The sequence below is a fragment of the Varroa destructor genome, unplaced genomic scaffold, assembly GCF_002443255.2.
Source record: "Varroa destructor unplaced genomic scaffold, Vdes_3.0 BEIS01000427.1, whole genome shotgun sequence".
NCBI lineage: Eukaryota > Metazoa > Arthropoda > Arachnida > Mesostigmata > Varroidae > Varroa > Varroa destructor.
Genome location: NW_019211880.1, coordinates 41,689 through 68,750, shown reverse-complemented (window position 1 = coordinate 68,750; position 27,062 = coordinate 41,689). Strand labels below are relative to the sequence as shown.

General features: G+C 38.5%; 1 long non-coding RNA gene across 2 annotated transcripts; it reads right to left on the bottom strand.

Annotated features, from left to right (window-relative positions):
• Positions 1–3,476: 3,476 nt before the first annotated feature.
• On the bottom strand, positions 3,477–17,209 carry LOC147754133 (uncharacterized). 2 transcript variants are annotated; one of them, XR_015318161.1, is made up of 5 exons: positions 17,016–17,209; positions 16,489–16,629; positions 15,690–15,773; positions 9,214–9,385; positions 3,477–5,403 (listed from the first exon to the last, which is right to left on the bottom strand). It is a non-coding gene; the product is annotated as an uncharacterized LOC147754133 (long non-coding RNA). The 2 variants fall into 2 exon arrangements; XR_015318162.1 differs by lacking the exons at positions 3,477–5,403; positions 9,214–9,385 and adding an exon at positions 13,075–13,303.
• Between the last annotated feature and the right edge of the window lie 9,853 nt (positions 17,210–27,062).

Genomic DNA, 27,062 nt, shown 5'->3' with positions numbered 1-27,062 from the left:
CTTAGATACGTATCTTTGTAACTTTATAGGTCTTTATAGGTTGACTACTGCACACCCTCAGGAGTTAGCCCAGACCGGGCGGCAACTGCAAGCAAATTACATCAAATTTCGTAGCGGTCGTCTAGAGTAATTGCAAATACAATTAAATCTTTCGAATGCTAAGTTACTGTAACTTAAGGGATTATAAATCTCTTAAAGAGTAACTTCCCTATATAGAACATGAAGTTCTATATAGGGAGTGTTACTTGATTCAGCACGAACTAGACATATAATGTGATATGTATCGGTTGTATGTTAATATAAAGCTGGATATTTTAAAAATTATTGGAAAGTTACCATTGCGGCTTTCCTTTTCGATTAGACGCTTCTAGGAATTAACAACCTTAACTCTGCCGGGCAGTATAACAATGTTTGAGCCTATCTCCCTTCCGCAGTACAAAATATCAAGAGTCAAAAGAAACAAAGGCATATGTGAGCAGTACGCAGAAGAGCACCCAATAGGATACTAGATAGAGATAGTTTAACCACTCAAAAACGAGAATCAAAGCAAAACATGTTAAAAAAAATACGTCCGCAAGAAGAATACATGCGATTGAGGACTATTCGCGTCTTCGGTATGCCATGGTTGCAGAACGAGGATGTAGAAGACGAAAAGTGATATTCCTCGTAAAGCATCGTATTGGTAGAAATGAAAAGGTATGTATACTCAACCAATTTGAGAAAGACCCCCTCCCCCCTCCTCGCCCCACAAAACTAACTTATAAGGGGAGAAAAGGGATTAGAGTAGGGGGACCTGGGACTGCGGAATGAACTCGCAAACGAATAATGTCTAGGCAACGACCTATATATGCAAACTTCTTGTTGATCTCCTCACTAAGACAAATGGTATCAAACAATATCAAAGTGCCTAAAAAAGAAAGATGATAGTATTCGCAGTGTTATTATCCTACACAGAACATCATACTTAGAAAAGACCTGACCAGGAACAGTGGCCAAGCCAATTACATTGGCGCAGCTTCTAGCAATAGAAGAAAGCGGATTTTCACACAGCGAATTCTTGCGCTGGAACTTTAACAGGCGACAAAAGTGCATAAAGGAGCATAAAGACGCCCGCGAAAGATAATCGAAGCAAATAAGACGTAACGAAACAAGCGTTTAATGCAATGATAACTTCATCAGTTCTGTCGGACACGTTTTCGGTTCAAAGTTTCATAAGTGGCATGCCCTCAAAAATTCTCTCATTAAGGACACAGGGCCTAAACGATAAATTTGAGCGAAATACCTAATGCTACTGCAACTTTTGACGCATTGTATAAAAGAAATACGGATTAATGATCATAAAGTAGCCCTATGGATATAATAATAGTGGGATGTTTAACAATAAAATAGAACAGGTTAAGTAGCACGGTCGTGTATGTGAAACATGACGTCACGGAAGTAAAAGAAGCTTAGAAACTGTTGTTGGTTAAGAGTTAATATACAACTAACATCTTAAACTCTAAAACAGTGAGTCTAATAGACACAAACCAATCCAAAGGTTCATAATTTTTTTTCGACTTGGCCAGATTGTTCTAACTATCACGACGAAAAGGATCGAAGAAGCTGAATTGCCTGTATATTCTAAGGATCAGGATATCGAAACAACTAATTAAAATCGTGAAAAATATTTTTCAAAAAAGAATTATTAATTAATTTCGATGAATTGATCGCATCAGTTAAGTAAGTGGCAGCAATAAATAAATCAAGTAAAGATGAACTATAGCACAGAAAAGCTAGTTTAAATATATAAAATCTAAAAAAAAAAACCTATTAGGTTACCATATGAGGACTGTTTAGAAAAGAAATAATGCGAAAAGGACGTTCAAGGTATTGCAAAGTGATTCAATAGAGAAATCAGTTAAACGAAATAATCTCAAAGCAATGCCATATTGAAACGGCATGAACTGCCGAAAGTAAATTTGTTTACATTTCATCAATGTAGCAGAACACTGCAATAGAAGATCTTTTTGTTTCCGTCGGCATTGGTAATCAAAACTATTATTTAAGAGGTGTTTGCTCAGCAACTGCGTATAACAATAAAATTATCTAAAACCGAGCTCCCGTTACACAGGAGGGACGGGTACGACATAAGGGATAATTCACAACCTACACCGACACTGAGGTTCTTCAGGAAACTAACGCTTAATTTTTAGGTAGTAAACCATTCGGAATAAAACGACGGCTAGACAATTCGCTTTCGACTGAATAGGAAAACTGAAGAGGATATGACTGAGGTAAGAGATATCTCGTTAAGGCCACTGAAGAAAAACCATACCCAGCAGCTTTTTTTCTTTCACCTTAGAAAACTTCTCATTGTATTAATTGACGAAGAAGAAATCTCACTATATCTAGTGCTGATTCAAAAAAAAAAAATCCCAAAATAACGCAATCATTTGTAAGAAACAGAAAATAGCGCAGAGGTATTACGTATTACCAGTATCTCTATAATTTCATGTATCACAAGGCTTCCAGTTTTTGTTTAATATTTATATCAAGGATTTTCGTGCAGGAGAAAGTATTGTGCGATTTTCCAACGATAGTCTACAACGCCGAAAACGCCAATAAGCTAACAGGACGACTCATTTATATTATAACGAGGCCGTATTTTCGACTTAAAGTGAATATTCTATTGTTACATATTGGACAAATGAAATCTCAAAAATCAATCGTAGAAAAATAATACGTGGTACTCTAAATTTAAAATTTGTTGAGCCGTCCGCGATTACGGAGAGACTGAAGATGGTAATACGTAGTTGGATGCTATGCTATCCCTCTGTTCACGTCAGGCATGCAAAATATCGTGCACCGTTAACTGTAGTTGTCCTATACCCAGTGAAACAGACAAATACAAATAGCTCGAGTTTTTCAATATAATTTGGACTTTCGCTACCATAATATCATAGGAACAAAGTGTTGATCAACTTCAAATGCATGAGTCTAGATACTCAGCAACATCAAACTCCTATCTAAAATACAAAATACTACTTCATAGTGTGAACTACCACTCAACAGTCAGTCCTATAATAGTTCGCCAAAAACGTCTGAGGGACACTGAGAGGAAAGTACTGTAAACATATGGGCTAAAAAAATGCGCCCCATTTTTACAGTATATATATATTCATTCTGCCACGACTCGGACTGTTGAAGGTCGATATGGATATAAAAATAAAAAATTTATCAGTGTCTGTAACATTAGATTTGCTACATTCGAATTACCTACCATTTTGCGAACCTTGCTATCCAATAGGTCAATAATTAAGTTACTCATATTAAGGAAAGAACTATCTAAAAGTTTCAGGTATCAGATATATTAGAACAACGAAATAAAAAAAATATTGATTAAATTTTATTTGTATTTATTTGAAGTATCATTATTGACATTCATAATTATTTGATCTAATCATCATTAATCGTGAAAATTTCTTTAATTTGGGACCTAATTCTTTTACTAGTTACTTTCAAAATATTGTTTTGTTCAAAGCGCCAGTAACTTTTTCATAGTGATCGTGCGTAAAGCGACGCTGGTAGGTGTAAACTCGTTATGTAGAAAATATCCAAGTAGAAAGTTCTTTTGGGATGATAGCAGTTCAAAATGTTTAAAAACACGTTTAGTAAATACAGCAGATGCAAAGAAGCTTAAAAAATCTCAAAACAAAAGCTAATAAGGCCTATCTGGAGCACTTGATTCTACTCTTCAAAACGGCTGTACTAAACCATTTTCATGAACTCTCAAGCCCTTTAAATCTAGACTCTATTAAGGATTGTCCAACATGCTTCTCGGGGCCTTTTTTTGGAAAAATTCCGAGCATAGAAAGGAGTTTCTAGGTTCGGTGGGGTTCGCAACGCGTGACGACCTCGGGCAGTAACTGGTGGTCGCTTATATTCCAAAAACGACACACTATGCATTGCTCTATCGTTTAAAAAAGAAATGGCTTTTTCTGGGTACCAAGGATAGTGGACAACAATATATGGCCTGCTACAATAAAGCCGGACCGAATTCGAACGCCTCACCACGTAGATGACACATTAGAAAAAAAAAACTTTGCGGAGTATCCATTTTCAAATATACACCATATTTATCACTTATTTCAATATTTACATGTTTTGCTTGTCTTGCACAGACACAGAGGACTTTTTTTTGTGTAGCAAGAAACTACAATACTATATTAAAGTGGTCATACTAATCGTGTAACGTAAATCCTAAAATTATCGATAACACGTTTTTGGAAATTTCTGTGGCACCACTGACTATAAGCAATGCATAGGTTTGCAAGGACCAAAACACTGCATGGGCTTTTTATACGAAAAAAATATGATATCGTTTTTTGTCTTGAAGCTTAACAATGGTCCCGACGATGAAATGCACATAAACCACATATTGTAAACTAATAGTTGATAGTTAGATTCCAGCGTTTTCTGTTGAATATTTAGCTAATAACAAATGGCAAAGGCAGGTATGGTGAGTTCATCGAGGTGGCTGTAAATTTCCAAAGTATTTTTTGCATCAATAAATTAGTTGTCTCGCTATTTTCGACAGGAGGGTAACCAGTGACTGTGCATTTTCCATTCTCAGCTCTGTACTCACTTCATTTCAGTCTGGTCGATGTGTCTGTCAAATCTAGATATAGATTTGCTGGTAATCGCTCCCTTTCGCGCTGACTCTTTTCGTGGGTTGTATTTATCGTAATATGCGGTTTCGGGAAAGGCAAACCAAAGCAGTGTCTGAGAATTTAAATCTGTGCATAGCTAGGTAGCATTAGGGTCTCGAAATTAAATCTCCCTTGCAAATCAGTGACAACGTCACGACATCATACTCTCATGTTCTGTCAACGTTATATCGAATTTTAGGCGAGTGATTCGCTGGCACCCTGAGTGCTCTTCGTATGCCGTACGGATGCTGTAATATCCGTCAGCCAAGCTAGTGCTATACTTGCAGAGGTCTGTTCACAAGCACTCTTAGCTTCAGCTTTGTGCCGAAAATACTGCAGTTTCTGTGGCCCTTTGTAAGATGCTTTTGAGATTTGTCGTAGTATTCTATTGTCATGCTACAATCTCTTGAGAGTAGTACAATCCGTAAAAGTTCCTAAATCATCATACCCCTGAACCGATACTCTTTCTAAAAGGTGTTGGCTATGCAGATTGAAGTATACCTTCACGCTGCTGATACAGAGCACGTAATGCAAGACTTGATCGTTGAAGTTTACCTTACTCTTTGCCTTTAACCGATGGCCCTCGACAGATTTGATCTTCCAAACTCGAGAACGAAGACGCGCGTTGTCCCCAGAGCTCGGGCTTCTGTCAGATCTGAGGGCACCCAACGTCTCGATTCTCTGCTCGTTTGAATGCCGAGTGCATCAGGGTACCCTGAAAAGTGAGCGTGTTCTGACTTACCCACTTATCTGATCTACGTACATACTGTATTTGGCCACAATTGCCCCTTGCGGCATTCGTAGGATCGGCGGCCCCTTAGAAAGCAGCACAAAGCGTTAACGGCATTGTGAGCATAAAACGGGATAGGAGAATAACTAATAGATTTGCAACGCCTAGTTAACGCCATCGCTTTAGACACTTTAGTTAATGTATTATTCACCATTAGGTAATAATAGCAAAATGCTGGATTAAAGTTCTAAGAGCAACTTGCGATTATCTTAGTCTCTACCACATTTTTGAAAAGAAAACGATGTGGCTAAATGTAAGTTACAGCGTTTAGAGTTAACAAACACCCAAGACGCTAAAGGTTGAAAAAATCTTACAAAAATTAATCAAAGGCAACTATGTAGCGCCATAATTTTTGTTCAGTCTAGCAAAAGGTACTTATATTTGCCTGATGTAAAGAATTATGAACTTCCCTTCGGCCTAGTGGCTCAGATATAAGAACTACCACGAGGATTAGTTATTCACGACATCAACTGCAGGACACAAAAATTTACAGAATAGGCACCTTCTGCAGCTATCTCGTATTTCTTAAATACGAAATACGTAATATTGTCGTAACGGTTATAATAATAATAAAAATAATAATATTAGATCGTCAAAAAGTAGTTTTCCCTAGTCACCTAGGTGGCGAATGCTGCACCAAGCCACGAGTCAACGCGTTTCAACATCGTTGCCTACCAACATGGTGGGGCAACCAAAGTGCCCATCATGTACGTTTCTTTCTGAACCAACAAGCGAGCTATAATTGCGTGCATGCCTCTGTGTTAAGGAAGGCAGGCGCCGGGTACGGCGTCATCCAGTTGCAACTAGAGAAAATTAGGAATCTGGCGATCCTGCGGGAAAGCAGCAAATAGCCTTCTAATATAATCGAGTTTTTACACGGATTTTCGATATTTTAATTTCTGAATGGATTTTAAAAATATTGTTTATCTTTAGTTACGAGATAATGAATTGACTTATGATGAAATTAAGACGAATGAAAATCCGTACAAACAGCTCACGTTATGAGAAATGCACCCCAAAAGCAACTATAGTTCAATTAGTGTTCAGTGAAAAATACCATGTGGCTAATACATAAGAAACAGCAAGCCGTATTTTTCCCAACTATGTCTAAAAACCTTGCCAGCAAATGTCTCTGCTCTCCAAAGAGCTTCCCGGAATATCGTCGGGTCACTTTACGCTACGTTTCGTGTTTATAAAGCTTAATGACAAACAGTATTGGCACTGGATTCTAAACTTCTTTATCTTTCAGAGAATTGCTTTTTAATGAGTTTTAGTACGGTTGAATGAATAGCAGTAGGTGCCATCCTCTACACTTCGTAACAAATCGTTTTGACAGATAATCCAATGCAGGTGGAATATCAACGTAGCTTAGCTTTTAGCGAACAAATCTAGTCACACCGAAGCAGGGACAAGAAAGCGTTCTATGATGAAGTTTGGCATTCTATAGGAGCAATCGAGCAATGGGCATTACATCGAAAAGCTCTGCTTATGAAGTGCCAGAGGAAAAATTGCTTCGTCGTGCATTAAAATTGCGGAAATCGAAATTTGGAATGCGTGGGGTTTTTTTTTTTTTCTATTTATTATAAGGGAAAGAAATATCCAATGTTTTAAGCACTCAAGAGCAAATGTGTTATAGCTACGTGGTAGAAAATTTTCAGAAACAGCCTACCAGCTCCAAACTGTTCTCCGCTTCGAAATCTGTTATGTCCATCTGGTAAGCTACTTTAGTACCGTATGCCACTGCATGTCAGAGGAAACACACTCGACTTTAATGGAGAATCGGAGCTTTAGCGGACCAAAGTCTATCATCAATACGTGGATTTAGTGTAATGCAAGCGTTCACGTCATATATGTTTGCTTAACCTGAGATCTAAGTTGTATCTAATAAGTTATCCTTGGTTCCGTCTATCCTGTTTATACACTTGTAGTCTTCTCCGAGTGCCAACTTGTTAACTTCATTCTCTTTGCGAGGTCGTTTCGCGGGTTGACTAGAAAGCGTTCTATTTGATCGTTTCTTACTATCGAAGTAGGCATTTAACGTCTTTTTAAATTTCTCAATATCATATAACTATTTTAACCCTAAACAAGGTCTTGCAAAGATCGTAATGTAGATCCACACAAAAATAATATGTTTCCAATGGCGTAAAACATACGTTCCATAGGGTATTTGTTAGCTTGACGATATATATTGTGATCGTTTGATAAGTAATGTGTAATTAAAGCGGTTACAATATAAGCGACAACGATGCATCAAAAAAGAAGGTAAAATATGGAAAAAGACAAAAGCCAGTAGCTCGATTATTTGCTGCTTCTGTTGTTTCAGAAGGCGGAAAACAACTTCAAAAAAACTAAATGCAGTATCAGTTAGGTGGGTTCCTTTGACTTCCCTTCGACAGCTATAAGCTTTACCCAGTTCTTGCCTTGACCTTAAGATGCCGCCTGGATATCAGCCTTACGAAGGCTATTCTTCAGCAAAGCGACTAGCAGCTGAGCGAAGTGCTCGTGCGGCCATTTCGGGAATAAGGCCAGATGTATGTAAAAAAGTGCCTAAAAATTGGATAAAGCGGGTGACTGATATAAAGAAAGACAAAAGAGCCCATATTATCGATGTTATAAGTGGGTAAAATTTTCAACACATATGTGTATATACATTTTTTTTTATGAATAATTCAGAACCGCGTTTGTTATAGGGTCGTTAGCCCAATTATGTGCAGTATGTGTTTCGACACGGCGCAGTTATAATATTTGTGCAGCAACTTATATTGTCTACAATTTATCAGAAAGTTACTTTATGTTCGAGTTAACCCATTGTAAATATGTTTTTATAGGTTATATTGTGTACGTATTGGGATGCCTGTTATGAGCACCCTTTACAATAAGTCATTGTAGATTGTTAACAGACATGTGGAGTAATATTTCACTTTATTATACCTGATTAAAAAAATTGTTACGTAAATCTAGTAGACTAACGCATAGGGAAAGACAATATGAAAATAGAGTTATTACGTATACCTTATATTTAGTTACGTAAGTTAGAAGAAAGATGTCAATGTGCAGTTTACTATAAAACGTTACATCTATTTAGACAGCATGAGTTCTAATTAGTTCATTACGTCACATATAACCTAGTCCGTTTCCGAAAGCTATCATTTTACGTGTTTAAATTGATATAGCCAGTTGCTATCGATCGAATGTCCTCCAAAAAATCACCCGTCTCACTGGATTTGGTTTTGAAGCTGAATTTCACCGACCACTTCAGTGTTTCCGATCGTAAATTATTTTCGGTACTATCTGATGGACTCTGTTCCTTCTGTAGTCCCACAGGGAATAACAGAGAGATTACATCAGAGAACCTGGCTGGCTATTCGATGTTACCGCCGGACGACGAGATCAGTCGGATTCTAAACAAATTGATTGTTGGCAAGATGGTGACGGTGCAATATAGCATAGTAGAATTCGCCCTTAACTGTTGCTGCCGTTGCATTGTCAAAGACCCATCACACCTCCGCTCTGCAGGCCTTACCGTTTAGTGGCTCTTTGTGAGCGAAGTCATTGCTCAATGCTGACTCTCCCAGATGCAACAGATTTATCTATTCATCTAGCCAGTTAACTTAAAATTAACTTTATCAACAAAAAAAAAGGCTCGCTAGCACGTGCCTAGCACTTCAATATGTCATTAGAGGAAAAATAACCTTTGTGACAGTTCTGGATCTGTAATGGTGTAGTCAACTCTACCTTGGAGAGATAAATGCGCTAATCTTGCTTTAAAATGTATCGTAAAGTGCTTCTGAATAGGCTGAATTGTCGAAGGAGTCACGTTGCCATCGGTAGATCGGCATGCACACTGCTTCGTATCGTACCCCGTATTTTGGCGGTCCGGGTCGTGGTTATCTTAACATCACCTTATCTGCAAGTAAATCCATCGTTTTGATTTCTTTGTTCAATCGTCTTAGTGTCACCTTGTCAACGGTAAGTGTCGCCTACATTTTGTCACGCTCATCCATTACACCCAGTTCGATAGTAAGTATTTACGAAAAGGAAACACTGTTTTATTGCGTTGTGTGCTGATGTGTTTATTGCTTGACAGTCTGCTAATACCCGGAAGGACATAAACTGGAACACAAGTATTTGGCCCACTCTACGGAAGCAGATAGCCATAGTCATGCCACTAAGTTTGGAATTGGGTCAGATTTTTTTTATTACCATTTCAACAGTACGAAACTCACCTACACTGCACGTTTGGTGTGACTAAACTATAAAAAAAACGTGTATATAGACGTGCACAGTTTAATCACACCAAAAGAAAGTGTACGACCGGCAGTTGTCACTCAGAATGAAACGTGAAAACATTAATTTCATATTTCGAGAAAACGCTATCTTGGAACGGTGTGACATTTTGCAGTAATTTTTTGCGGCAAGATGCACTCTCACTCAATCAAAGACCGCTCACTGCGATACTCTCGCTCGAAATTTTAGCAGATGAATTTCAGTGAGCCCTAGACAATTTGAGTGGTTTACAAATGTGGATTCGATCTTGGAACTGCAGCAACAGGGACAACAGAAATTTCTTGTTCGGTGAAGACACTACTATGGACAAAGCAAGGCGGTAAAAGGGAATTAAAGAATTCCTAAAAAGGATTTTCGTGAATTTAGTGAAAGATCGTTTGTGAAAGTAAATAACGTAGAGTTGGGGTTTTTGGTAGAAGCCAACGCATCTTCAAGCGCACAGATGTTAACGCTCACGTTTGATGTATGTAAAAATATCCTATAGGTCAATAAGGTGAACAAATTGGACAAGTGGGTGCTGAATGAGGATCAAAAGCGGACACAGATACACTTCCTCCTCTTTGCTCTCACCTTGAAACAGTCAGGTATTTTTAGACCGAATCGTGCAATGTGTGATGATAATCGTAGACGGTGACGTCAGAAAATAAATCTAATTGAGCCGCTCGGATATCATCCTAAAGCGAATCTGCAGCTGTAAAAGCTGCCACTGACACTGTTGTCTTTAATGCAGCTTTGGTTCTAGCTTGTCCGTTACAGCTGACGTATACTGTTAACAACTCATGGAGACGAAGAAATCTCGCATTAAACCGCCAAGATTACTGAGCAGAGGTATACCACTTCTAGTCCGCAAAAACGTAGAAGTTTAAACCGTAAGAATTTCCTAAGAATTTCTGTAAGAGAACCTCGAGAGCTTCTGATAGGGAGATTGCTCAATGTAATGTCGAAATTGACTTTCGACTTTACTTTTGAGACTGCTGCACCACAGACTTCTACAGCAGCGTAATAAAAACTATCATCCCAATGGCATAAAGTAGATAATGACTCATTGTCCTAATGAGAGTCCTAGTCACATCTAAACTAGCCAGCTGTCTTTTATTGAATTCCTTGGTCGTAACACTAGGCCATCACCATTAGCCAAGTTGCGTCTACAGAGCATTCGTGTATTCTCTGTGCGGCTACGCCTTTCGAAACCAATGCGTTGATGATGTCGCGCAGGCGCCAATCTCCTTACCCTTGTGGTACGCACACGGCGCCTTTCTTTCCTGAAGTCCTTTATGGTTCGTATCTAGTGACTTCGTACGGCATATGAGCGCTGAATTTCCACGCGGCATACGCTTGGCCTTCCTTCTAGATGAAGCTTTTTCCGCCAGCACAAGTCCTCCGCAGCCAATGCAATAATCCTCACTCTGTCCCTTGCCTCAGCGCCGGCGATTCCATAAACTACAACCTGATGCCACCGTATGTACTAGCGATTGTAATGGTGGTCTGCTTCTTATAACAGCCTGGCCTGCATCTTTTCGAGCAATAAAACCCTCGCTCTTTCCGTGGCCTTCTTCAGTCGTCTTGATAAATAAAAAGGATGATATGCTTATAAGTTGACTGTTGCAGGCCGTACGCTATCATGAAGCGAAACATGTACCTGCTTCTAGACATTAGCAGCGCGATCAATGCTTTTACCGAGGCATACTACTTCATTAAGCTGTACGTGAGGTGGGGGTATTAGGAGATTAGCGTGCAAGAGAAGATGGTATTCTGCAAGCTAAGAAGCTCTCTTAGTTCAAGCATCTGCCATTCGATTTTGTCAACACACCCGCTATAATCTGGACAGTAAAGCTGATGAGCAAGGTTCTCACGACTTTCATGGACCATCCGAGCAAAGCACTGGCGGCAATAAACTCCGAAGGCCTGGCTTCGAGAGCAAAATGCACTATTGCAAGCTAGGGGATCGTGTATCTAAGCCACAAATGTTGCAAATATTAACGAATAAATAATAGGAGGAGAATCTAGAGTTGAATTGGCGACAAAAACTAAAGAAAATCCCTAAGCTAAATAGCAGATTAACTAACAGAAAAAAGACTCACACAAACGCGAATCAAAGGCTACAGTCTGAAAATTTATGCAAATGAATAGATTAATTTAATATTAAACTCTAAATTACAGAACACACTAAGTCAGATATGAAGCAGAATAGTTTCACTCACTGCAAAACAGTTCTTGCCCCCTATGGCAAATCTTAAGCCTAGAAAAGTAATCGTACCCGAATAGCTACATTACCCAATAAATGTTAACTATTTAACAATAAGGAATAATTGTGAAGAAAGCCTTCTCATTTTGTTTACTTTCTAGTAGCTCAACTAATTTGAATTAACGGGTAACTGTCTCGCTAGGACATGGAAAAACTCGAGCGAAATAGCAAGCCAGACTCTTTCTGTCAATGCATTAAGCTACGAATTAGAGATCCGTTGTTATATAATATGCAGAAACAAGGTCACGGCTACCGGAACTTCGGCAGATCTAGAAGGTCCAAATGATGGAAACTGTCTATCTAGTTTTTGGCTAGGGAATTGCGATGCAATACGATATGAAGACTATTCAAAGAACGTTGCGAGTTAGTTACAACGTTTATAAGGGACAGGGTAGGATCTTCGTGGTGTCATCTTGGAATGAAAATAAGGAAAAATAACAGTGTTATGAGTACCTACCTCTGAAGCACTGATGTACACAGTATTATGTAAATTATTCCCAAATTTTAATTTAAAATAAGCTGTTAAGTAAGTTGTTTTTATGCAACTTGCGTCGCATTTGCAGGTCGTTTTCATTGTGGAAAGATGCAATGCTCTGCAATTCAACAGATCCACGAATTCCTATGCCTCTTGTTGTAGATAACGGTCCCGAACTCTTTGAAGGCATTTATTCTCTCATGATAAAATGGGAATCATAGTGAGCAGGGAAATCACACGAGCAATCTAACCTGTGTGAACAACTAGGGGATTATAAAAGGGTTCAAGTAACCCTTTAAAATAAAAAATAAAAATTTGTACTATGAGATTGCATAGTTGGGATGCTGCATTTAAACATTCAAAAACGTGAATTCTAAATCTAAGGTCAGTATTAAAAGTGATAATTGAATATTTGTGCGCCAGTACGCAGGGTACCTGATCACCATCTAGAAGAGAGTCATGACAACGAATTTGATATACAGTATATTATGCTGTTATTTATATTAAAATAAAGTCACTCACGTTTTAAACGGCATGTATAAGTGCTGCCTTTTTATTTCATTATAAATGTTTAGGTCATTTTATATATTATAGGGACACTATAAAAAAAAATCCTTATAAAATATGATGTATAAGAAAAGCCTTATAGAGAAATCCTACGGGACCCTAAGCCCTATAGAGAAATCCAAAGTCTTTGCAAAGGCTGACAGGGAGTGTCCGACTTTTATTCTGAGTAAGCAATCCGTGAGATAGGCGTAAGACCAGTTCGTTACATCGTGAAAACAGGATTTTTTGAGATTATTAAATTGTGATCCACCCTGTCAAATGCACAGAAAAAAATCCAAATCAGTGTTATGCATTGTGATGATTTTTAGCGACTGCTCAGTGATGAGCAACTTCCAGAAGTTGAATGCAAATCGACTTCTCTTTGGTAAATTCATGCTGATTTGGGTTCATAATTTGCGTAGTAGTTAGGCTGCGGTAGTCGCTCAGGGAAAAGTTTAGGTGATCCGAGATGACTGGCGAGCACGTAGTAGAAACTAAATACGCCGATTCGTCCGGATCTGTGAGCACTAGGTCAAGAAGTATGCTACTTCTGAGCCTAGTGGTCGTCGTAACAAGTTCAGCAAGAGTATTTATTAAGCAAAAATGATGGAAAATACTTCTTTTAGGTCGATATGGGATAGCGCTGACACGTTCCAATCAATGCCCCACAGATTAAAATCCCTGCAGGGCCCAATCTCTGTGTATTAGACAACCCATTCAGATGCTCCGCTAGGTCGCCATACGATACGTTATTATCGGCAACTGGGTCGATTGATTGATTGATTGATTGACTTGATTTGTTAGGCCGTGCTAAGAAGATTATCGGTGGCAGTTATTTCATCCATTGAACAAGTGGTGTTGATTTTTTGTAAGCGGTAATACGATTGCATACTAAAATTCATACGTTCCCGCCTGTTTAATAAAATTGGTCGCGTAGGACACTTTGGACGACAATATTTGACTAAATCTAATTAGTCTAACTAACCAGTCTAACAGTAGAGCTGTAAAGCGTAACACGACGAGCGGACATTAAGAGTGATAGATTTCAATTATTTTGTGGCATCTTGTATCGTTTTAGAATGTCCGATCTAGTCGTGCTCGGGACGCGTGTAGATAGTACATTTAGTAGCTGGTTATGCTTTAGACGGAAAAATTTTAGTCAGTCCTATTTCGGATCCATGATCCTTATATTTTCTTATAACGGGCCGTTTGCGCAGACAGAGTCACTGAATCTTTCATAATCGATTTCCGATACGTTAACAATGGATGACCAATTCGTTCCGTATCAAGTTCCTGTCTCAAACCCTGCGTACTCTCAGTGGGCTGATTGTGTGGCTCTTGAGGAACACATGCATGGACTCTAGGGTTGTGCCTTTACCAAGTTTAGCGACAAACACAACTTTATAATGCAACTGAAAACGTGCAATGAAGCGTGTCGGTACGGAAAATGTGAAGAAGCCAGTAATAGAAGCAGACAGAATGGCTGTAGCACCAGATGTATTGGCGATGGCGTATTATATGAACGCGTTTCGAGGGCGTAGGCTGTCACTTCGTACTTTTGTCGGTTGGGTCGGTTACAATTTACGGCTTGAAAAGAGGTTTGTTTGTTTTGTATAGTGTTTGAGCTCATATGATTCATGGATATTCTCGATATGAACAAGCATCACTAAAGCAACGTTGTCGTGCATAAGTGGCACAAGCATTTAAAAGTTTCCAAATCTTTTTTTTACCTAAGAAGACAAATATTTAAAGCTGTTGGGGGGGGGGGGGGTCTTGTGTTTAGTCTCCTATTATCGGCCATTCATACGGGATTTTTCGCTAAGCCTTTATACGCCGTGTTTAATACGAGGGTTTATTCTGGTCAAGATAGTGCTTACTGGCTCAAGATCTCAGAAAGCCTTGAACGGAAAGAATACAGCGCAATACGCTGAGAAACTTACTCCGGTAGCACGGCCGAATAAATCACAGTTCACCCACAACAGCTTCATTCTTCACTAGAATATACACTTATATGAGGCAAGGGTTGTCTGATAATTTACCACTGTGCTCAGCAAAAGCATTAATTGGATTTTTACCCACCCTCTCCTAGGTACCACATCCGGTTCAATGATTTACCTAACCTTGGTTACACCGCTGCGATAGTGACGTTATCAACAAGCCAAAAGTCTCTGAGCGGCTGGAGAGTCCTTATTGCACACAATAAAAATATATGCAAACCATTGTAATAAAAACGGATTTGGCTGCGGAACAAATAGGTAACAAAAGCACTTTAATGTAATCCCAAGAATCCCTTCAATTTCATAGGGAATATATTAGGATTAACAAACCTTCAACTATTCAATTATTGAACATGATAGATACGTGTTTGTGCATTTCTGAAGCGAAATATTCGTTCTTTTTGAGTTTAATAAGTCTACGGACCAAAAAAGGTTGTAAATTTCTACCCCATCAGATGTAGTTTTTTGTCCGACATGCCATATGTGATGTATTGAACAGCGTGATCTCTTAGTTGAAGGCAAGATCGGTAGCTTGTTGGGACAAAAAATATAAACACATAGCTTGTATTAATAATCTACGTTTTCGGAACTGACAAGGTCTACCAGTGTTCCATACGACTAATGCTTTGTGTAGCTCTGCAATGTCTGTCTATCCTACTACCTTTTACATTTGTCCTTTCCTTTGTTTTTATTTTTTTTCTGTATTTGTACAACTTCTGCATCGCGAGAAAGACACCGGCCGGTCCTGTAATGAATTTTTGCATGCGCGATGAATATTAGTTTACTGCAGAAAGGTCAAAAGACCGCCTGCTACCTTATACCAAAACCGACTAGAAAATGATATGGAGCAATTTCTTTTGCTCTATTGTTTTCAAAGCCTTCCTTTGCGTGAACCTGTAAGCAGCACGGTATGTATACCTGAGGTCCTCACGAACCATTCAACCATTGCATCCACTCCTGGTTTAAATTTAACCATCAAAATGCGCATCGAAACACTTGGGTCGGCAGTAATGCATTCTTTTGGTTAGCTATAGGATCCTTAAAGGTGTTTTTTATTGTGTTATTTGCGGTTTTCCTATGTATAGAAATCTGCTTTTCGGCGTTTATATACTATGTTGCAATGCGGTAGACCCTCGATTTCAGGTAACCAAAGAAATTTTATCTTGATGAAGATTCATACAGTGTGAACGCTTTATATATTGCCTAATCTGATATGATAGAGGATTTTCTTAGTACGCCATGATGAGTTTGTAGTTCTATTATAAAAAAAAACACTATCTCTTTTCTGATATTAAGAATGCAGGATGACCGCCTTCCCGTACAACTTCTGCTTGCTTTCTAAATTTTGTATTTGCAGAACGCAAGTAATGCAGAGAGGGTCTTAAGCTGTTTACGACTTTTTGGATGAGGAAGTAATATGAGTTGAACCATTTTCTAGAAAATCTAACCATAAAACATACCTGATGTTTACTTTGTTAAGGCCCACGAGCTACTGCAGATCTTGGAATCATTGATGGATGGCGCCCGAGAGACACGTCTAGAGAAAGCGCTGATGGATTGGTTAGTCCATTTTCTGGTTACTGCTAATCCAGTTGCTTAGTCTGTAATACAGAGATCGGTGCTTTTGAAAAATTCAGTTTTAGAAATAGGTAAGTTTAAGTATATGTTATATTCAACTACTGCAGTATTAGGAGCTTAGTTAAGAACTATGTGCTTTAATAAAAACCTATGTTAATTGAATTGTATGTAGGTGTGTTAATAAATACATGTTGCTTTTATTATTGTGTTTGGGTATAATGCTAACTACGACTTTAATTAATAAATTTTAATAGTACAAATATCAGTATACAGTTGTTGTTCCTGTATATCGAAGACAAATTAGGTAAGCCAGAAAGAAATTTCAGCAACCTATTAAACTCCTCAATCGATACATCTCTGTCGTTGTCGTTTCCGTGATGCTACGATGGTAACGCGTTTGCCTACTAACCAGAAGTGGCTTAAGTAGATTTAAATCACACACAGACACGCCTGTGTAAAGGCGATTTTTGTAGGAATCCTTTTCCTGTTTTGTTTTTCAGATTTCTCGTATAGAGTCTCCTAGATTGACAGGTCCCCGAAGCAATGCTAGAACAGCGGTCCCAGGACAACTGATAGTATTCGTTGAAACTAACGGGCAACCACAAGCAGACGATGACGGCGAAATGAAGGTAAACGCAGCGCAAACATATCAAGAGCTTTTTATCATAATTCACGAATCGTTTATACACAACACTAGAAATATATATCTTAAAAGCAGTGAAGATGGCATTGCTCACCGCTTGACATGTTCATTATGATAAATATTCATGCATATCATTACTCGTCATGATAGGGAAAAAGTAAGACTAATTCTAAAAACAAAAAAAGAACGTATTGTAATAATAATAAGCTAAAATTTCTAACGGTTTAAGCACCGGAAGTAAAAAACAACAAAGCCTTATAATAAATTTATTGGATTCAGTAAAACCTAAAAAAAGTTCTCTACTATAAGCTTCAAGACAGTGAAATATATATTTAAATTTAATCAAAACATAATATTTTCATTTATTTTATAGTTTTCAGGTGCCTTATATATAGACAGAAGACGTTTATAAAATAATCGAACTAGGAATGTCACGAATTAAAATTAATGAGATCCATACCACAGAGCGTTACAACCGCGCTACCTGTTGTCTAGGCCACAGTGTTTAAAGAAAACGTCCTTGGTTATGCTTTAGCCCACAGGGGCCTCTAGAGTGGACGTATGTGCACTGTTTGAAGGGAGGCCAATGACTGCTGAACCTCCAAGAGACTTGTCCCGTAGATTGCGAAATTATCGGCGTACTATAAAACATCCTCACAGACTGGTTATGAAGCTGGGAAGATGGTTGAGAAGAACAAAGAAAAGTAAAGTACTGTGATTGTCGCTCTGATTCACTTCCGTTACTTGTTGAAAGGGGCCTGTTTTTGCCATCCTGTCTTGTACCGTAATGAGATTCTTCTGCAGAATCGAAGTGATGAGTGGGGCGAACTTATATTGAATTCTTGTCTCGACGAGCCTGAACAAAATCGATCCTTTGATCTTTTGCCGAAATCGACGAATTTAGCCTAGATGAGCTGTTCGATGCCCTTTGTGCTTACAACGTATCTTACCTTGGCAAGCCGTCGTTGTTGACTTTTTCCTATGGAAGCCGTGTCGTTAATTTCAAATTATCTCTTGAGATTCGAAAAAAACGAATAGACACGTGATGTATATGGCTGAGAGTACTTTGTAGCAGCAGTTTTTTTTTTACCAGAGTTTTTCCCTCAAAACGATGTTCTTAACATCAAGCATCTGCCGAAAATGAGCAAAAAAGATATATGATTTTATAAAGCACAAAGGAGATCTAGTAGCCTTCTACAGGGATGTTGCTCCGCTTCTGCGCATAAAAGGCCCTCGTTTATTCGCTCCAACCGGACTATGCGCACAATCTTCGTAAAATAATAAAAGCAGGACGCATCCTTGGATAGGACGATAACTATAGACAAAAGAAAAAGGGTAAGTACACGGGACACGTAGTGCTCGAAGCTCCAAAGCCGAAAATTTTGTCACGAGCCGAGAGCTAGCATGTCCTATTGTACTAACTGCGTTATAATTGTCCATCGAAAAAAACTAATATAACATTAAAAAATCTATACGGGAGACCTCCGTTACAGGTAGAGGTAATCGATTAGTGACTATAGACTTTGTACCCTAATTCTTAGGTATTTATCTTTATCGCCCATTTAAGGAACCTTTGTCATTAGCAACTGCGTTCACGTATTCCTCTCACGTGGATGCGCTTTCGTGGCTTGTTTCGTTGGCTAATTCAATGGTTTTTGCCTTTCCGCTATGTTCCGTGTTGACAGTTTTTTTTAACGATTTCGACGCCCGTACTTTCGCCAGATGTACATGCACGCTGGCAGACGTACCCTATCTACCCACAGGAATTACTTTAAATTAACCATCTTTCCTTGGCTAACCTGTTTCACAAAAACGATTGTATCTAGCGTGAAATTGAGGGAAAATATAAATAATTAATTATGAATTAAGGACAACATTTTAGAATGAAGTACTTAAGCGAATTAAAGCAAACTGTAAGCTCAAAATGTCTCGATTCCGCAAGAATAAATAAGCTTTTAGAACGAATATTAGATTAGCACAGGAGTACTAAAAGAATTCAACGACTTGCTTTCCGAGAAACAGGTAATTTAAAACAAAAAGCGAAACAAGATAGAACAATTAGCGTGATCAGTGTACTTTTATGAGTTTTCGTAAGTCGGTAATAAGACATAATCAAGAAAAATTGCTTTGTAAATTTTTTATTGTCCGGCTCGTCCGTAATTAAATCAGAATTTACAGAGTGTCAAAAGCAGACGCCGGCTATCAGGGCCAATGAAAGGAGACCCTCAAACACGTAGTCTGTTCTTGGGGAAAGTCTTTTCCATAGGGAGAGTCTGTCCTAACAGAAGCAACTCGGTCTTCTCATTTTCCAGTTAGTGCACTATATATAAAGCCCTTGAAGAGAAGAGTAGTTTTCCAAAGGGGGACATAAACGCCTGGTTACTTTGTACTGTTTCAGCGAAATTGATGCTGTAATTAAGACTTGCGAAAGCCAAACGAGTTAATTAAACCTAACGTCGATGAGGTGTACATACATTTTGAGTGGGGCCGAATCTTAAGTCGTCCAACTGCAGTGTTTACGACATTAGGAAAAAGTGATTGTACGTACGATAATGCAAAAGGAAACGTAATGACGTTTCGTTTTCGAAGCTAATTCAAAAAGTGTACAGATTTCCTTGTACATCGGACTTCACTAGCGAATCCGCAGTTTAAAAGGGAACGCACAAAATGGATTCTTATTTATTCCGTTTAAATGAGGGTGATACATGCCCGTTTTTTAATCTTCACTTAACCTTTGTGATCTCAATTTTGCCGGTGTCTTCTCTATTTATATGTGCTTACTATAATTTAAAGGTGCATTTATTTCAGTTTATTTGTTAGCTTGTTATTCTCTTGTTTTTACGCCCCCTTTTCGCTCCATTAAGCAATCAAGAGCTCCCTAATGTCTAAAGAAATACATCATGGTCTAAATAAATCAAAACTGCAATAAGCCCGCAAGTATTATTGACAAGAATAACTTGCAGGATGCTTGAATCAGAAAGCGTGTTATTTTTTAAAATGTTAGTTAGCTCATTTGTCAAACATAACCATGAGAGGAACACCTCCACGATGTTGGTGCTGCTTCTTTGTATTGAATCAAAGTTTTCTTGGACGCCGATATATGTATATATATATATATATATATATATATATATATATATATATAGAAAGAGAGACAGAGAGCGAAGAATCAAGAATGTGAAAATTAAACGGCTGCCACTTTGGACACGCTTAGGCACTAGAAATTCTAGCCGATATATTGTTGGTCTCCGATCAATAGCCTATTTCTTCAATTTCTTCACAGGTTAATAGCAACGGCAAAACCCGCGCTCGACCGCGTGAGGAAGTGATCGAGCTACGAGGCCAGTGCCGGGGACATATTAACCACAGGTCAGATTGCCATAAAAACCAAGCCGGTTAGGGGCCAGATCGCTGCAAAAAACAGGCCTCAAGGAAGCCTGTAACAACTACCCATCCTGCAGCCGCTAAAGAACTGACCACCAAGGGGGCGTTGCTGAACGCGGGACCATGGACTAGCATGATTGGTAGCAGTGCCTGGATGTTACTGTCAAGAAAGTAAACAAAAACAACTGCTGATTCAGATGCAGTGAAAATATGAAGACCCTAGCCGCTAGTCAATACACAGTCAGTCGTCGTCCAAAGGCGTAATCTTTCATAATAAATTTATTTACTGTCACTATGTCTAAGAGCCTTACATTGGAGCCTTGTGATGTATGCTTATTAGATATATTCATCTGCTATAAGTTGCCGTCAGTTATAGCAAGCGTAGAAGCAAGGGTTCACTTGCTTCTCCTGTACTCTCTGGCTATCAATAAACGTGCGATAAGATGATATTGGCGGGAGGTTCGCTTGACGATGACCTGATCTAACGGCAGGTCTGTCAGTTTCTTGTATCCAAAGTGGTAAAGCATTCCTAAGCTTCGTAAATGGCTTTTGGTGTAACCTTTAAAATGATTAATTAAAGACCGGCGTCCACTGATAATTTCTGCTATTGTTGAATCCTGATGGTTCGATATAAAAAGCAAAGAATCTTCCTATCGCTACTATAGTCAATTCAAAATACGTAAAAGACGTACCATTTTGAAGCCTCCTCCGTCCAAGCAAAACGAGTCGCTCTCACGGAGTGTTTTCTTTCTCTTGAATTTTACTATCTTGATTTTATCAGTTTGGAAATCTGCTGTAGATGAAAAATGCCCACTGCAGATAAAATCTACCCCACTATACATAATCTGCTTGTCGATGTGAGATATTAGCTTTATTAAGGGATGCCCCTGCCAAAAATTAGAAAAGCAAGAAACTTTAGTTGTCTTCTTAGGTGGATCCCGTTGTCCGTTTCCCCCTGTTCCTCTCAATGAACCCATCATCTTCCATTATAAAGTCTTCTATTAGGTATTCTTCAGCAGCCCTAGCACGTCGACCGGCAAACCCTACCGGAGATTTTTACAACTGGAAAAAACACAAGTTTAAAATCGACAGAAACTACAAATGTAAAATGTCTCAAACACGTCAAGGTTTCTTCAATATCTTTAACATTGTAGATTGTTATAGTTGATCCGCCGGCGCGAAATTCATTTAGCTTGGCTAGGTAACACGTCACGGCAGTTGATGTGGTAGGTTAAGCATCGTATATTCGATGGAAGTTAATAGATGCAGCTCCTTTTGACCCATCTTTCTCCAGACTCTCGAATGACTACTTCACTCCAGGAAATCACAGCCTTCCTTGCCTCTAGAAATTACGACCACTGGGTATTGTCTCCGAACTTCTGGAATTCTTCATGCCTTTAGGCAAACAATGGACAGATTTGTCTAACAAGGTGTAAACGCTATGATGGTGTGCCAGTGCCTAACAGATTCAAGCTTGAAGTAATCATCGTAGTCGTCGTATACGGCATAGTATTTATTATTACAAGTATCAGCCGGCAACGAGAAGATATTTCTTGTTGATATCTAAGATTTTTAAAATCTCAAGTCATGGATCAAAGCAATCGAGAGAACGCTATATAGCCACTTAACAATGCCACTGAATTTTATAGATTTGTGCCTATATGAGTTGATTTGCTACCGTGTGTTTACTATTTGGTGGCCTAAATAATGTAAACATTGATTTTCCTGAGCAGCATATACTACAGTATGGTAGCCTAAGGTTACACAGACAGCCCCTTAAAAACCCTTTAGCGCACTAAAAGTTCAGCATAATATGTGAACTGAATTGGAAGTTTCACCCTGTACACCTTGTAAGGCTAAGTCCATCTCAAAGAGTGTGACCCATGTCTCATTTATTAATCATAAAAGAATTCCATGTTGACTATTGTTTTACACGTGTATCTATTGAATGAAGACAAAAAGTTATGGGGCTGCAGTCTACCTTTATAATGTGTTTCAGGTTTCTTGGTAACAATTTTGTAACCCATTACCCGAGAAATACGAACTTTTGGCCAACGCATATCCGGTTACTCAGTCTTAATTTAAGTCCGAAGCCATGATGAGTTCATCCTTCAGCTGAAGCATCTGACGTGACGTTTTCTGTGCTTTGAATATCAATATTTCTCAATTTAAACTTCAGGTGTTTAAGTCGCGCTATATGCTGCCTGCATTGTAAAACATGTTTATTAGCGACTAGCCCAAAAAATAGGCACTTCCAAAATGCGCAATTTCGATCAAAAAGCCCAATGGAATAAGGAACTATTTTTATGTTTTTTTTTCTTCAAAATTGGTTCAAACTAGGGTTTTTTTTTTGAATACAATTCGATATAATCAAGCGATGAAAATGAGCATGATAAAAGCAAATTACCAATCGTTCTCTACGAGCAACCTCGCGTGAGTGAGTTCCCGTCATGCACATTGTTTGGTCTACACCAAAACAGATGTTTAGAACAATCACAGTTACCCAGCGCTCGGAATGCTCTTCTGTTTGCAGCTTCATGCAAGTCAGGTATATGAAAATTAGTGGCAAAAGACATTATACAGGAAAAAGGTAGTTTACCTACTAAAGGGAAGCAGAAATAAGTATATAATCAATTATTTATATGCAAAAAAAAAGGAGTACAACACCAACTATTCATATATACTAAATATATATATATATATATTTCATCAAAAATGAAATGTTCAAAGTGGTTACGCTATCACTATTTACACGTTTTCGTTAGCGGCCGCAACGCTTAGGGATATAGTAACGTGTAGTAACTTCTTGTTGCTATTAATCTTTTTGTAATGTACGTCTTCATTTTTAACGACCATAGTTGAAAGCTTATATTAACACTTTGACGGATCAGCGACAGGTGGAGAAGAGGCAAGAGTCTAACGCCTGCCTTTTTATAATCTAAGCCTACTTCAGTTGGAGCCGTACAAGTTTGAAGCATGCGGACGCGGTCTGGTTCCGTAACAAACTTTTGCTTAGAGAAAGACGACGCCAGATAACAGTTAGAATTAATAAACACGTAAACGCGATATGCTTAGACTGTTTTTTGCCACGATACGAAAATATACGTTGAACAAGAGATAGTAGTACTTCCGTCATGCAGCACTTCGCTAAATTTTATCGTGGTATTTTTTTGATACAGCGGACTTTTTCATTGTTGTATTAGAAAGGCGCAATAACGATGCATGCATTGAAATGGCACCCTTTCGCTATTTCCATGCCAGTGCTCCTTTTGTGTTCTAGCAATAACGTTCGATGTCATTCAGGTTAAGTGGATGGTATCAGTACTCTGTGCCAGGACTACACAAAGTAAAATATTAACCATAAAACTGCTTGTGCAATCAGTTCCTATGCTAGTTTTGACAACTTTCAGATTTTTACGATCTATCCCCTCGAGCCATCCACTCTCAGAAGATCGACAGATAATAATTCCACATAAACAAAGGCAATGCTCAGATATTCATTTCAAACTCATCGTCTCCGAATTACTCTAGGAGAATAGGAGCGCTTATACCGGTGTGATCTTTTTAGACGGGCAAGAATAGCGTTATATATATGTTTGATCCCTTACCGATTGTTCAATCTACTAGAATTTGTTGTAGAATAAATGTTGTGAATTTGCCCTTGGCTGGGGCGATTTTAGGCATTTTTGAGGACTTTTCTTCTGAGATGTTTCAGCGATAACGAAATTATTTTAAAGGAAGCTTTAAACTCTGCCTAGGATTATTTTTCTCCTTCATCTATTCGTCATTTTGTTATCCTGTTATATCAATCAGTAGAATATTTTTCACTGATGAAGCAATAAGTTCTTTTCTATTGTGCCGACCCTCATATTACCCGACTGTCGTCGACTGAGTATGTAAAGTTTCATTATTATTATTATTATTATTCCTAACTAATATCGTATGCATACATAAGTCTATAAATTACGTACGGTTTACCCAAGTTGGATATAAGTAACAAAAATAGTGAGTCAGTGATAGTAAACTTACATTGTGGTGCCAAGTATGTAGTCGTAGAAGATTATCACATCTAATGGCCCATAAAATAACGAAATTTCTTTGTCGTTTTCGCTTTCCCTAGAAAACCATCTATATCCCAAAAAATCTAATTTCATTCCTAGTGTGTAAACTCGTTCTTTTGATTTTGTTACGCTGGCACTATTTTTTTAATTCTTTTTCATTTTGCATAGGATTTTCGTTTTCTCTTATTGGCTATCTTTAAAGATATTACTTATCTTATTATATTAAAATAGATTTTGGTGAAAAATGGCATCGATGCACGATGGATGAGGAGCTGACCGCGATCAGTAGCAATAGACAACGGTGTTATGGTAACCAGTCGGAAGAGCGAGGAAGCCCTTGAAGGAAGCGTCGAGATCATTCAGCGAGATAGATAATGAATAGTCGCGAAACAAAATTGTTATAAGTAATTCGAAAGATGGGAATACGCCTCACTATAGCCGCAGCGATAAATCCAAAGCGACAGTCACGAAAAAATTCGCGAAGCTCTGCACCAGTTGATCCCGCGGCCAAAAGCAATTCTTCGTAGTGTCTTTGGAGGCACAAAACCGTTCATAAAAAAGGATGATAGTTGGCACCAAAAAGAAGCTGCTACGCTATCACAGTTGCAAGGTCGAATTTTAACAGAAAGCGATGCTCTTAGATTTTAATCAGTAGTGTGAAAGATTTGAAAGTCCCCTTATTTAACACTATAATAATTTACAATATAATAAATATCCTGTGGCATAATTAAAATCAGGACATACTTATGTCTGTATTCTGCTAGTTTCTTTAAAATCTGCACATATTATAGCATTAATTACAGCATAGTATTATCTTTTTTATTACAGTGTAACGAACCTCGTTACCGTTTATTAAAATTGTTATAACCTACTTCATTCATTTTTGGCGATCTGTCTAAATTATATGAAAGATATTAAAGTTTGTAAGTTGGTCAGCTGATTTCATTAGACTATACCAGCCGGCACAACAGAGGGAGTTTTATGAATTTGTTGATTCAAGTCTCATTGAATCTGTGCTACCCTTACGTCTGTGATATGGCAATGACTTTTATTCTTAGTTATTATTATAATTGCATTAATCTTTGTGCTTCCGTTTCCGGAAGGTTAAAAGCTAAACAAAAACCATCGATGAACATCGTTCGACAAATATATTGGGGCTTCTGCTTAGAAACTTCGAGAATTCAAACTTTACCCTATCCAAACTCGCAGAAAAAAAGGTGGGGTTTCGTATGATGACAGCCGCGACAACGCGATTCGTCTAATTTTTTCGTTTCGCGAACAATTTATTAGCGTTGATCTGAGACACGTCAACCGGTTGATAATTCTCTAGCTGGCTCCCTTCAGACGAGACAAATCACTGTTAGCGAACTTTATTCCTTTTTCAATGTCATAGTTTGGCCAATTTGAGTACCGGAATCGATAACGTTGTCTCTCAGACATTGGCTTGTGCTATACGTGACGAGATCATTCGTTACAGAATCACTTTCACGAAGAGAGGTCATTTATTTGAAGCGTGAGGACTAACAGGCTTAGGTTATCGCCTCGTGCAAATCCCGTTGCTTAAGTGCGTTCTGCCCTGTGACAACATTATCAAGAATCATCGAAAAGGATGTTCTATAGTAGACTTAACACTTTCAAAGGCACCTTCGATTATACCAATGTTTCCTAGGATAATGGTTCTTAAAGCTGCGTTCAAGTCTACGAAAATCAAGTGCAGGTTAGAACGACCTATAGATGCCTCCGTTTAGTTCATAAAAATCTTACACATAGTCACCGTTTTTACTAGCACGAAAGCCATGCTGTTCGTTCGGTAATGCTCTATGGCGCTCAAGGAAAGGAACTCGTTTTAATTTTACAGATTTCAGACGGGTCGAGCTTTCGTTCCGGTACCTCCATGCGTGTCTTCTAATAACTAACATGATTAGTGAGATGACACTTCGACCCGGATCGTGTCACTTGTCCCGGAGAAAGGTTTTAGGGGTATCTGGCGAAATTGGGGAGCCTGACGTCGTGGATTTGGTCCATTGGAGTAATGTATAGGGACCTTGCAACGTTTCTTCCAAAAATGTCATCTTGCGTTTTTTTTTCAAACCTGGTCTTTGGAAATAGGTTTTGTAGAACTTCCTAATCCTAGTAATTAATGCGTCAGATTAACTCCCTAGCTTGGAATCATCTGTGTGTCGCCTTCGAACACTGCACAATCCACCACAGTATAGCGGTAGGGGGTTCTTTGTAACTGTGCAGCACTTTTGCGTCGAAGTGAAAAATGGTTACATATGGTTTTTCGACGTACGGGCATTCGGTTATTCGTTTTTATGGTGATGGCCGCTCTTGATACTTGGATGCCACCGGAAGATGTAAGTGCCGC